We start from the raw sequence: 12170 nt of genomic DNA, 5'->3' as shown, positions 1-12170 counted from the left end.
TCCAGACTTGGGCAATAGGGTGTGCCTAAGAATCCAGTTGATGGTTGGCAGCCCTGACAGAAGATAGTGTATTGAGCCAAACTTGAACGTATCAAGTGCTTCATTTGGAATCTCCTTGTACATGTTTGACATTGAGTTGTGGTCCATCTTCTTCTTGGCATAAATGTCCAAGTCATCGTCATGCTCTTCTAGGGCATTAATCAGCTGAGCCCATTCAGCAACTGTAGACTGGTACCTCGTACCCTCTGACATCCATACAATCCTGCCATCTGGATAGAAATGGGCTGTGGAGTAGAACTGCATGATGAGTTCCTCGTTCCACTTTGTGAGCTTCTTCCCAACAAAGTCCTCTACTCCACATGCCTTGAAGCTGTCCTGCACTCCAGGGTAGTACTCTTCGTTGTCCTTGATGTATTGCCAATCAACCCATCTCATATCGCAGACAATTGGCTTCTTGTCTAGCAGCACTGTCTCATAAAAGTCTTGCTGCTCCTTGGTGTGAAACCTGTAGTCAACTGCAGTCCTTCTCCTTGAAGCATACGGGTCTGCTTCTCTCCACTTCCGGAGCCCTGAATCTCTCCTGAGTTTCATATCCTCAGCCATAGGATGAGCATCGTTGTGGTCTGGGATCTTGGGCTTGAGCTTTCTAAGAACATTCTCTTCTTCTTCTGCAGCTTCAGGCACTGGGGCCTTGTTCTTCTCAGTAGCTGGGATGCTTCTTGTGTTCCTCTTTGGCTTTGGCTTTGGAGCTGGCTTGGCCTTGGAAGCAGTTGCCCCTAATCTTATGGCATCACCCATCAGCTTGGGTGCCTTAGGTGCTGGTGCAGCCACCTCTTCTTCTTCCTCCTCATCTTCCACGATGGAAGCCTTGCCAAGCACTCTGGCTACAGTTTTCTTCACCCTTTCTTTCCTCTTCTTGCCTTCAGCAGCAACTGGCTCAATGGGAGTGGGCTTCTCAGTTGAAGCTCTGGCCTTTGACATAGGCTGCCTGCCTGCTGGCCTTTTGATCTTCATCCCTGATTTTATGCCATGTGCTGGCTCAACTCTCTTGGAAGTTGCTTCCTCTTCTGCCACATAATCCACATCTTCTGAGTCTGAGGTTCTCTTCTTTCTCTGTCTTGTGGCAGCTTTTAGGCAGATTGCTAGGGGTGCTCCTGCTGCCATCATCTGAGGAACTTGAGGGACTAGTGCCCTCACTCATCTGCACTTGCTGCTCTGACAAGTTCTGGCTATCACTTTGGTCTAACATGATGCAAACTCTGACTGCAGACCCTGTGAATAGGTTATAGATGAGATAGAGTGGATAAGCATCACAAAATGCAGAGATTTTTGCAAAAGAATAATTCAAAAACTTAGTTTTAGTTTCCCACTGAAAGCATCTCGGATCTACCGATTTCTAAACTCGGTGATACCGAAGCAGTTTTGGCACCTAAACTAGTGAACTCGGTCAGACCGAGTCACAGTTCGGTGGCACCGAGACTGCTAGGGTTTCACAGAGTTCCAAAATCGGTCACACCGATAAGTAATTCTCGGTCAGACCGAGTCTCACTTGTGCAATGGCATAAGCCAAATCGGTGGGACCGAGTTTTTCAACTCGGTGGGTCTGAGATGGTTTCGGCGGAAACCTAACCCTAAAATTTTCGAATTGAACCTAATCTACGAGTTCATTGACTGGATAGAAGTTTAACAAACGTGGCAAGAATCATGATGATCACAATGTGCTAAGAATCGGATTGGGGAATAGCACAAAGATCGAGTCCATACCCTAGTTCGGCGGAGACTCGCTACGGCGGCAACAACGGGGTTGAATTTCCGTTGACGGCGACGGAGACCAGCGACTGGAGGCGGCTGGCGGCGAGGAGACGATCCGGAGACCAAGTTGGCAGAGCAGGCTATCGCGCGGGCGAAGGGGTTCGGAGAAATTTCCAAATTTTTGCCCGTGACTATATATAGCCCGACCCTGTCGGTGTGACCGAGTGGAACAACTCGGTGGCACCGAGATGCAAAACTGTATATAGTTGTTGCAACTCGGTGTGACCGAATGGTTCAAATCGGTTGCACTGAGATCGAAAACCTAGATCAACTTAATGATCTCGGTAGGACCGAAAGTAGGGTATCGGTCAGACCGAGAATCATAAAGAGGTTTTGGAAGTTTAAGTCTATGACGAATCGGGGACTCCGAGCTCTCCTCACACAGAGTGGTTCGAATCTTACTTGATCAAATTTTGTGATGTAGCATGAATAGAGTTTGAGACGAGAAAAGCATAGATAGCTAGAGGAGGTTCTTAGGCATTCTTGTCCATCCACTTGGCAAAAGGAAATAAAACCAAACAATCAAAACAACAAGTGGATGTCCTCGAATGAGTAAAATATGCAACCAGCATGCTCACACAATAAGATGGCAAATGAAATATGTGACAAGGCATGCACAACCAATTCTAGCATCTATCAAGCAATTTGCGATGACAAGGTCATCTATATATGAGTATATTGACTTAGGAGTCAAGTGAGAACACTTGATCATAGGTCATACTCATCGTTTAAGCTCAAGTGGGGTTACCACTTTTACAATAAAGCATTGTTGTGTTCACATCTTTAGAGTTGCTTTAGCTCAAGTCTTAGAGTAAAGCTCCCCCTAGATGTGATATCCCCCCTTAGAGGGATGAACTAACCTCGGTTTTGTCGATGATGACTTCATGTAGATGTTGAAGATGTGGATGCTCAATGTTGATGTAGATCACTTGGAGCTATCCATTTGAGTGAATTGCACTTTCAATACCTACATGGGTTAGTCCCACAAGGAACAAACAAGGATATCCATAGACATAGAGTGATGCACACAGCAAGATGATGTCCATGAAAACTTTTAGGTTACCTTGTCCCTTGTCTTACCAACAAGAGGGTTTGTGACTCCTTGAACTAGTGCAAGATGTGGAAGTTGATTGCACTTGTTCTTGCCAAAATGATAAGAGTGAAGTATGTTGGCGGAGTCACCCTCAAGAACTCTCTAGTTCTTCTTCTTTTGGATCCACACCATCTTGATGGGAATCCTTGGAGTTGTAGTCATACTTGATGAAGTGGAACTTGAAGTAGTCTTGGGAATCCACTTGACTATGGTCTTAGGAGCTTCTTCAAATGCATCAATTTCCTCTTGAAGCTTGTCCTTGCCTTTTTGCTTGTAGTCTTGTGGTGGAAGATCATCTTGAGCTTGTGTCCCCTTGAAAGAAGTATCATACTTCTCTTGTTGAGGAACAAACTTTGTCTTGGGGTATTGATCTTCTTCCCACTCAACTCTATTGGCATTGAATTTTTGTTCAAAACCAACACCTTGATTCTTCCGGTGCATTCCTTGCTTGCGCACAATTTCCTCGAATTGCTTACTCCCGGCAAGGCTTTTGTACACTCATTTCTCTATAATTCCCTTCAATAAGCTATTTTCTTGCTCAAGTGTAACTTGGCTAAGAGAATCATTAGTGGAATCAAGAGAACTACTAGAAGCAACAATATTGGATTTCGCATGATCATTGTTACTGCTAGAGGAAGAATCTTTCTTGTTCTTGTTACTAGACTTGACTTGAGGCATGTAAGTGGATAAGAGTAAATGCTTGGCAATGTAAGAAGAACTTTTCTTGCGGAGATCATCATTGATTGCTTTTAAGAACTCATGCTCTTGCTCAAGATTGAGCTTTTCAAAGCGTAATTTCTCATGAGCTCTTAAAAGTTCTCGATGATCTTTGAAGATAGTTTCATGAGCTAACTTAAGAGTGTTTAATTCTTTAGTTAGAGCCTCAATCTTCTCCTTATCATTGTCATTCGTTTTATCTTGATTAGCATGATTAATTGACGTTTCATCATAGTATTCATCACTAGAGTTGTCAACAAGCAAATCATCACCTAAGAAGTCATCTTCATCACTATTGAAATCAACATACTCGGGGTGTGTTACCTTAGGACCTTTGGCCATGAAGCATCTTCCAATTCCTTCATTTGGTGAGTCAAATATGTCATAGGAGTTGGTTGACACAAGTGCTAGACCGGCAACACCTTCATCTTGAGTATCTTCGGAGTCGGAGTGATAACTTCTCTCGGAGTGGCTGTCAGAGTCGGAGCCAGATAGCCATTCACCAACATGAGCTTGATGTCTTCGTTTTGTGTAGCTCCTTGATGATTTTTCCTTCCTTTCCGAATCCTTGCTTCTCCATGAGTATCTTCGTTCATAACGATCATCTCTACTCCTTCTCTCTCTTGGTGGTGATTCTTTGCTTCTTCTTTTTGGAGAATCTTCTCTTCTCTTGTAGGGAGCCGTACACTCATTGGAATAGTGTCCGGGTCTTCCACAACTGTAGCAGTTTCTCTCTCGACTAGAAGATCTTTTGTCATTGTAGGACCTTGACTTGAAGCTTCTATCTTTGCTTCTACTCTTGTAGAACTTGTTGAAGTTCTTCACCATTAAGCTCAATTCTTCATTGAAGTTTTGTTTCTCACTTGATGATGTAGGGGCTTCACATGAGGCTTTGTAGGCACCACTTGATTTGTTGTGAAGTTCCTCTTTATCCTTAAGTGACATCTGATGAGCAACAATTCTTCCAATCACCTCCGTTGGCTTGAGATCTTTGTAATTGGGCATCATTTGGATCAATGTGCACACGGTATCATATTTTCCATCCAAGGCTCTTAGAATCTTCCTCTCATGAGCAACAATTCTTCCAATCACCTCCGTTGGCTTGAGATCTTTGTAATTGGGCATCATTTGGATCAATGTGCACACGGTATCATATTTTCCATCCAAGGCTCTTAGAATCTTCCTCTCATGAGCAACAATTCTTCCAATCACCTCCGTTGGCTTGAGATCTTTGTAATTGGGCATCATTTGGATCAATGTGCACACGGTATCATATTTTCCATCCAAGGCTCTTAGAATCTTCCTCTCATGAGCAACAATTCTTCCAATCACCTCCGTTGGCTTGAGATCTTTGTAATTGGGCATCATTTGGATCAATGTGCACACGGTATCATATTTTCCATCCAAGGCTCTTAGAATCTTCTTGATGATGAATCTATCGGTCATCTCTTCACTTCCTAAGCCGGCAATCTCATTTGTGATGAGAGCAAGCCTAGAGTACATTTCAGCGACACCTTCACCATCCTTCATTTTGAACTTGTCAAGTTGACTTTGAAGCACATCCAACTTGGATTCCTTGACGGAGTCGGTACCTTCGTGCATATCAATCAAAGTGTCCCAAATTTCCTTTGCATTCTCAAGACGGCTGATTTTGTTGAATTCTTCGGGGCACAATCCGTTGAAGAGAATATCACGAGCTTGAGCATTGTATTGCAACATCTTCAACTCATCCGCGGTAGCTTCACGGTTTGGTTCTTTCCCATCAAAGAAGTCACCTTGCAAACCAACACACACAATAGCCCAAACGGCGGGGTTATGTCCAAGAATATGCATTTTCATTTTATGCTTCCAACTAGAAAAATTAGTACCATCAAAGTAAGGACCTCTACGGTGATAATTTCCCTCGCTAGACGCCATACTCTCCTAGGTTGTGAAACCAAGGCTATGACCACCAAAAGCTATGGAGATCAAAGCAAATGGAGACCAAAGCTCTGATACCACTTGTAGGATCGAAAGTATGTATAGAGGTGGGGTGATTAGACTACTTGACCAAATAAAAACTTAACCTTTTCCCAATTTTAGTTCTTAGCAGATTTTAGCTATTGTAGGACAAGTCAAGCAATCATCACACAATTCAAGCAAGCATGCAAAGAGTATATTGGCAGCGGAAAGTAAAGCATGCAACTTGCAAGAATGTAAAGGGAAGGGTTTGGAGAATTCAAACGAAATTGGAGACACGGATGTTTTTCCCGTGGTTCGGATAGGTGGTGCTATCCTACATCCACGTTGATGGAGACTTCAACCCACGAAGGGTAATGGTCGCGCGAGTCCACGGAGGGCTCCACCCACGAAGGGTCCACGAAGTAGCAACCTTGTCTATCCCACCATGGCCATCGCCCATGAAGGACTTGCGTCACTAGCGGTAGATCTTCACGAAGTAGGCGATCTCCTTGCCCTTACAAACTCCTTGGTTCAACTCCACAATCTTGTCGGAGGCTCCCAAATGACACCTAGCCAATCTAGGAGACACCACTCTCCAAGAAGTAACAAATGGTGTGTTGATGATGAACTCCTTGCTCCTGTGCTTCAAATGATAGTCTCCCCAACACTCAACTCTCTCTCATAGGATTTGGATTTTGTGGAAAGAAGATTTGAGTGGAAAGCAACTTGGGGAAGGCTAGAGATCAAGATTCATATGGTAGGAATGGAATATGTTGGTCTCAACACATGAGTAGGTGGTTCTCTCTCAGAACATATGAGTTGGAATTGTGTATGTGTTCTGATGGCTCTCTCCATGAATGAAGAGGAGGTGGAGGGGTATATATAGCCTCCACACAAAATCGAACCGTTACACACAGTTTTCCAATCTCGGTGGGACCGAATCAACAAACTCGGTCGGACCGAAAAGGTAAACCTAGTGACCGTTAGAGATTTTCGGTGGGACTGACACGCAACTCGGTAGGACCGATATGGTTAGGGTTTGGGCATAACGTAATCTCTGTGAGACTGATTACACAAACTCGGTGAGACCGAGTTTGGTAATAAGCTAACCAGAGAGTTGGTCAGGCAAACTCGGTGGGACCGATTTGCTCTTTCCGTGAGACCAAAAAGTTACAAAAGGGAAACAAAGAGTTTACATTGCAATCTCGGTGGGACCGATTCGCTCTTTCGGTGAGGCCGAAAAGTTACGAAAGGGAAACAGAGAGTTTGCAATCCCATCTCGGTGAGACCGAGATCCATATCGGTAGAACCGAATTGCTAGGGTTTGGCAGTGGCTTATGACAAGTGAAACTCGGTGGCGCCAGATAGAAAGAATCGGTATGACCGAGTTTGACTTAGGGTTTAGGTCATATGTGGATATGGGAAAGTAGTTGAGGGTTTTGGAGCATATCACTAAGAACATGAAGCAAAAGGCTCATTAAGCAACACCTCATCCGTCCTTGATAGTATTGGCTTTTCCTAAAGACTCAATGTGTTCTTGGATCACTAAAATATAAAATGAAGAGTCTTGAGCTTTTGAGCTTGAGCCAATCCTTTGTCCTTAGCATTTTGAGGGTTCCACTTTCACATCCATGCCATGCCAATCATTGAGCTTTCCTGAAATAGTCATCTTGGAATAGCATTAGCTCAATGAGCTATATGTTGTTATGAATTACCAAAACCACCTAGGGATAGTTGCACTTTCAGGTGTTAGTCGCCGCTAAGCACTATCAACCCTAACCAAGGATGAGACTCGACCTAGCATGCATGCTATAACTTAGGGCGCCAGCGCTTCATTTATTTGTGCTCAGGGTCTGCGCCTGGCTTTGTACAAAGGGTTACATGCATCATCGGCAATGCTTGTACAAAAGGTGGCTTGCCGGGGGGGCCGGCAAGCCGCGCCTCACGGGTAAAACTTGCGAAGATGCTCAATGTTCCAGGAGTTACTCACCGGAACGGCATCTTCGGTCTCCAGGCGGACTGCACCGGGCCTGCTGACTCGTATTACCCGATAAGGGCCTTCCCACTTTGGCATCAACTTGTTGGAATTCTTGGCCGATTGAACACGCCGAAGAACAAGGTTGCCTTCCTCAAGGCTTCAGGCATGAACCTTGCGGCTATGGTAGCGGCGCAAGGCTTGCTGGTAGCGTGCTGCTCTCACAGCCGCCCGAAGACGATCTTCCTCAAGGAGCATTGCGTTATCTTGCCGTAGTTGCTCTTGCTCAAGCTCATCATAAGAGAGCACTCGAGGTGACCCGTATATGAGTTCAGTGGGGAGAACTGCTTCTGCCCTGTATACCAGGGCAAAGGGTGTCTGGCTGGTGGCTCGATTTGGCGTTGTCCTGGTCGACCAAAGAACCATCGGCAATTCATCAATCCAGCGCCTTCCACTCTTGTGCAGCCTGTCAAAGGTGTTGGTCCTTAATCCTCGCAGTAATTCAGCGTTTGCCCTCTCAGCTTGACCATTGCTCCGTGGGTGAGCAACGAAAGCGAAATAGACTTTGCTGCTGAGGTCTTGGATATATTGCATGAAGGTGCGGCTTGTGAACTGTGTACCGTTGTTGGTGATGACCCTGTTGGGTACACCAAAACGGCACACTAGTCCCTTCAAGAACTTGACGGCTGACTGAGCTGTGACCTTCCTCACTGCCTCCACCTCCGGCCACTTTGTAAACTTGTCCATCGCAATGTACAAGTACTCAAAGCCCCCGACAGCGCGGGGGAAAGGGCCCAGTATGTCGAGCCCCCAGACCGAGAAGGGCCAGGAGAGAGGAATGGTTTGAAGGGCTTGAGCTGGCTGATGAAGCTTCTTTGAATGGAACTGACACGCTTCACACCTGGTGACTAGTGTCGTCGCATCCTGGAGGGCGGTGGGCCAGAAGAAGCCTTGCCAGAATGCCTTGCCGGCAAGGGCCCTTGACCCGATGTGGGATCCACATATGCCTCTGTGTATCTCCGCCAACAGCTCCAGTCCTTCCTCCCGAGGGATACACTTCAATTTCACACCGTTCGGCCTCTTTCTGTATAGGACGTCATCAACGAACTGGTACATGGTAGAGCGACGGGCTACTTTTTCCGCTTCTTCCTGCTCTTCAGGAAGTTCCCCTATTTGGAGGAATCGGACGGTATGCTGTGCCCACGCTGGAGCCTGGGGCTCAATGGCGAGCACTAAAGGCATTTCCTCCGCTATAGGAACGGCTGTCTCGACGGCAAGAGCTTGACGCTCTGCCAGAGCTAGCCGTCCCGTGGCGAGCTCAGTGTCCCTGGCAACATCCTTGTCGGCGGCTCTGGGGAGCTCGGCGGGAAAGTACTTGCCGGGTCCTGATTTCCTCCTCTTGTTCTGCTCTGTTGATGGATCAACGGATGGCTAAGTTAGCTGGAGCACAAAGGTACCTGGTTCCACAGGTAGCTTGAGGGCAGCGTGTTTTGACAGGTAATCGGCGATATCGTTCTCCGCTCGAGGAACATATTCAGCCTGTATACCGTCGAAACGCTCTTCCAGCTTTCTCACTTCATCGACGTAGGCCTTTATCAACGGGCTCTGGTAGTCCTTGTTGACTTGCTTGACGACGAGCTGCGAGTCGCCCCTGACGATGAGCTTCTTGATTCCGAGGTCCGCCGCGATCCTAAGACCGGCAAGCAGCCCTTTGTACTCTGCCGTATTGTTTGTTGACACCTCCCTGGGGAAGTGCATCTGGATCACGTACTTGAGGTGCTCTCCGATGGGCGCGACAAACAGTACGCCAGCCCCGGCGCAGTGTAAGGAGAAAGCTCCATCAAAATACATGATCCAACTACAACTTGCCTCCTTGCTGGGGAGAGCAGTCTCTTGGGCTTCTTCGTCAGGTGTTTCAGTCCATTCTGCAATGAACTCCGCCAGGACTCGGCTCTGAATCGTCGAAGTACTTTCAAACTTGAGGCCAAAGTTGGACAGCTCCAGTGCCCATTCCACAACTCTTCCCGTTGCATCTGGATTGTGCAATATCCGTTGCAGAGGGAGGCGAGTGATGACAGTGATCTCGTGTGCCTGGAAGTAGTGACGCAACTTCCTCGAGGCCATAAGAAGGCCGAAGAGCAGTTTTTGCACGCCGAAGTACCTTGATCTAGCTCCCTGCAGGAGGGAACTGACAAAGTAGACCGGGTGCTGCATCATTTTCTTCTTCGGCAGCACTTCAATTGGCCGTGTCGTCTCTGCATTGGTGGTGTTGGGCTCTGTCGCTGCCATTACCTCGTCGCCAACCTCTCTCTGCGCCACTAGTGCGGCGCTAACCACCTGGCTCGTTGCCACCAGGTATAGCAGCAACGGCTCCTATGGCCTAGGCGCAACCAGTATCGGCGCGGAGGAGAGGTACTTCTTCAAATCTTGCAATGCTGCTTTGGCTTCTGGCATCCACTCCATCGGGCCTGCCTTTTTCAGGATCTTGAAAAAGGGAAGGGCGCACTTGGCAGACTTGGAAATGAATCTGCCCATGGCGGTGACACAACCAGCAAGCCGACGCACATCCTTGATTCGCTTGGGTGCTTCAATCTGCTCTATAGCCTTGATCTTGTCCGGATTGGCCTCTATCCACGCTGTGACACAAAGAACCCGAGAAGCTTGCCGGACGGGACGCCAAAGACGCACTTCTCAGGGTTCAGCTTGAAATTGATCTTGCGCAGGTTTGCAAATGTTTCTTGCAAGTCCGGTATGAGGGTTGCCCTGTCCTTGGTTTTGACCACTATGTCATCCATATAAGCTTCCATATTTCTATGGAGCTGGGGTTCAAAACCAATCTGGACCGCCCTCGCAAACGTCGACCCAGCACTCTTCAGCCCGAAAGGCATCCGTATGAAACAATACGTACCACATGGGGTGATGAATGCTGTCTTCTCTTCGTCTTCTCTTGTCATGAAGATCTAGTGGTAGCCAGAGTAGGCATCGAGGAATGACAACAGATCACACCCAGCTGTGGAGTCAACAATTTGGTCGATGCACGGTAACGGGAAGGGGTCCTTAGGACAAGCCTTATTGATATCTGTGTAATCAATACACAGCCTCCACTTCCCATTAGCCTTGCGCACTACGACCGGATTGGCCAACCACGTTGGATGGAGCACTCCTCTTACCAAACCCGCTGCTTCCAGTTTCCGGATCTCCTCTGTGATGAACTCTTGTCGTTCCAAAGCTTGCTTTCTGACCTTCTGCTTGACGGGCCGCACATGAGGACAGACAGCAAGGCGGTGCTTAATCACCTCCCTGGGAACGCCGAGGATGTCGGAAGCTTGCCATGCAAACACATCGACATTCGCCCGCAGGAAGGTGATGAGCGCGTCTTCCTATTTTTCGTCAAGGGTGGAGCTTATGGTGAAAGCTCCTCCCGTGCCGTCCCTATTGACAAAAACCTTCTTGGTTCCCGGCGGTATGGCCCTGGGCTTCTTGTTTCCGCCGGTGGAGCTCTCTGGCATGTCCTCGACGGGAGCGCTACACTCCGAAGAGGTGCGCTTGCTGGAGTGGGTGTCCGAGGTCTCACCGGTCTTCTTCTTCTTCCCTCCCGGGGTCCCAGCGGCAGGAGCAAGTGCCCTAGTGGCGGCAGCTGCGGCAACTGCTTGCTGGTATAGTTGGTCAGCGTAAATCAGTGCATCTTTCTTATCGGAGGGGATGGTGATGATCATCACAGGTCCTGGCATCTTCAGGATGTTGTAGGCATAGTGTGACACCCCCATGAACTTGGCCAGCACTGGGCGGCCAAGGATCCCGTTGTAGGGCAAGGGGATCTTGGCGACATCAAACACGATCCTCTCTGTCCTGTAGTTCAGATCGCTTCCAAAAGTCATGGGCAGCGTGACCTTTCCCTTAGGTTGGCTTCTTCCCGGGTTGACCCCCTGAAACATGCCCGTCTCCTCGAGGTCTCCATCAGGAATCTGCAGTTTCTCGATCACGGCAGGCGAGATCAAGTTCAGACCGGCCCCGCCATCGACTAGCATCTTTGTCACCTTGAGGTTGCGTATTGTTGGTGAAACCAACAATGGCAAGCACCCGACCACAGTAGTGCGATCAGGGTGATCATCAGTGTCAAAAATGATAGGTGTGCTGGACCACTTCAGCAGCCTTTGGGCATCAAACGATGGCTCTGCCGCTGTAATCTCTCACGCCCACTGTTTAAGCTGGCAGTGAGAAGTATGCAGCGAGGCGCCGCCGTCGATGCACATGGCCTCTCTAGCTTTCTGAAACTCTTGGTCGCCGGATTCGTCGTTCTCTTCGTGACCGTCGTCTTTTGGCTTTTTGTCACGGCCCCGGGCGGGCCTCTCCTGTTGTTTATCCTTACCGCGACGGCCTGACTGGCCGTCACGCTTCTTGCCAGACCCCTCAGGACCATCTTGGCCCTTCTCCTTGTCCCGCCTCTCATATTCAGCCCTCTGCTTCTCAGCGAGGAGCTCAACCTGTCGGCAGTCTTGGAGAGCATGGCCTTTGGTGCGATGGATCTTGCAGTATTGCTTGTCGGAGTTCCCTGGCTTCTCGGCAACCGCCAAGGCCCGGCACGCGACACATCCGGCAATTTCCTTGCCGGGGTCATCTGCCTTGGTTTTC

Source organism: Triticum urartu, chromosome 1 (assembly GCF_003073215.2).
Source record: "Triticum urartu cultivar G1812 chromosome 1, Tu2.1, whole genome shotgun sequence".
Classification (NCBI taxonomy): Eukaryota; Viridiplantae; Streptophyta; class Magnoliopsida; order Poales; family Poaceae; genus Triticum; species Triticum urartu.
This window is presented reverse-complemented; position numbering follows the sequence as displayed.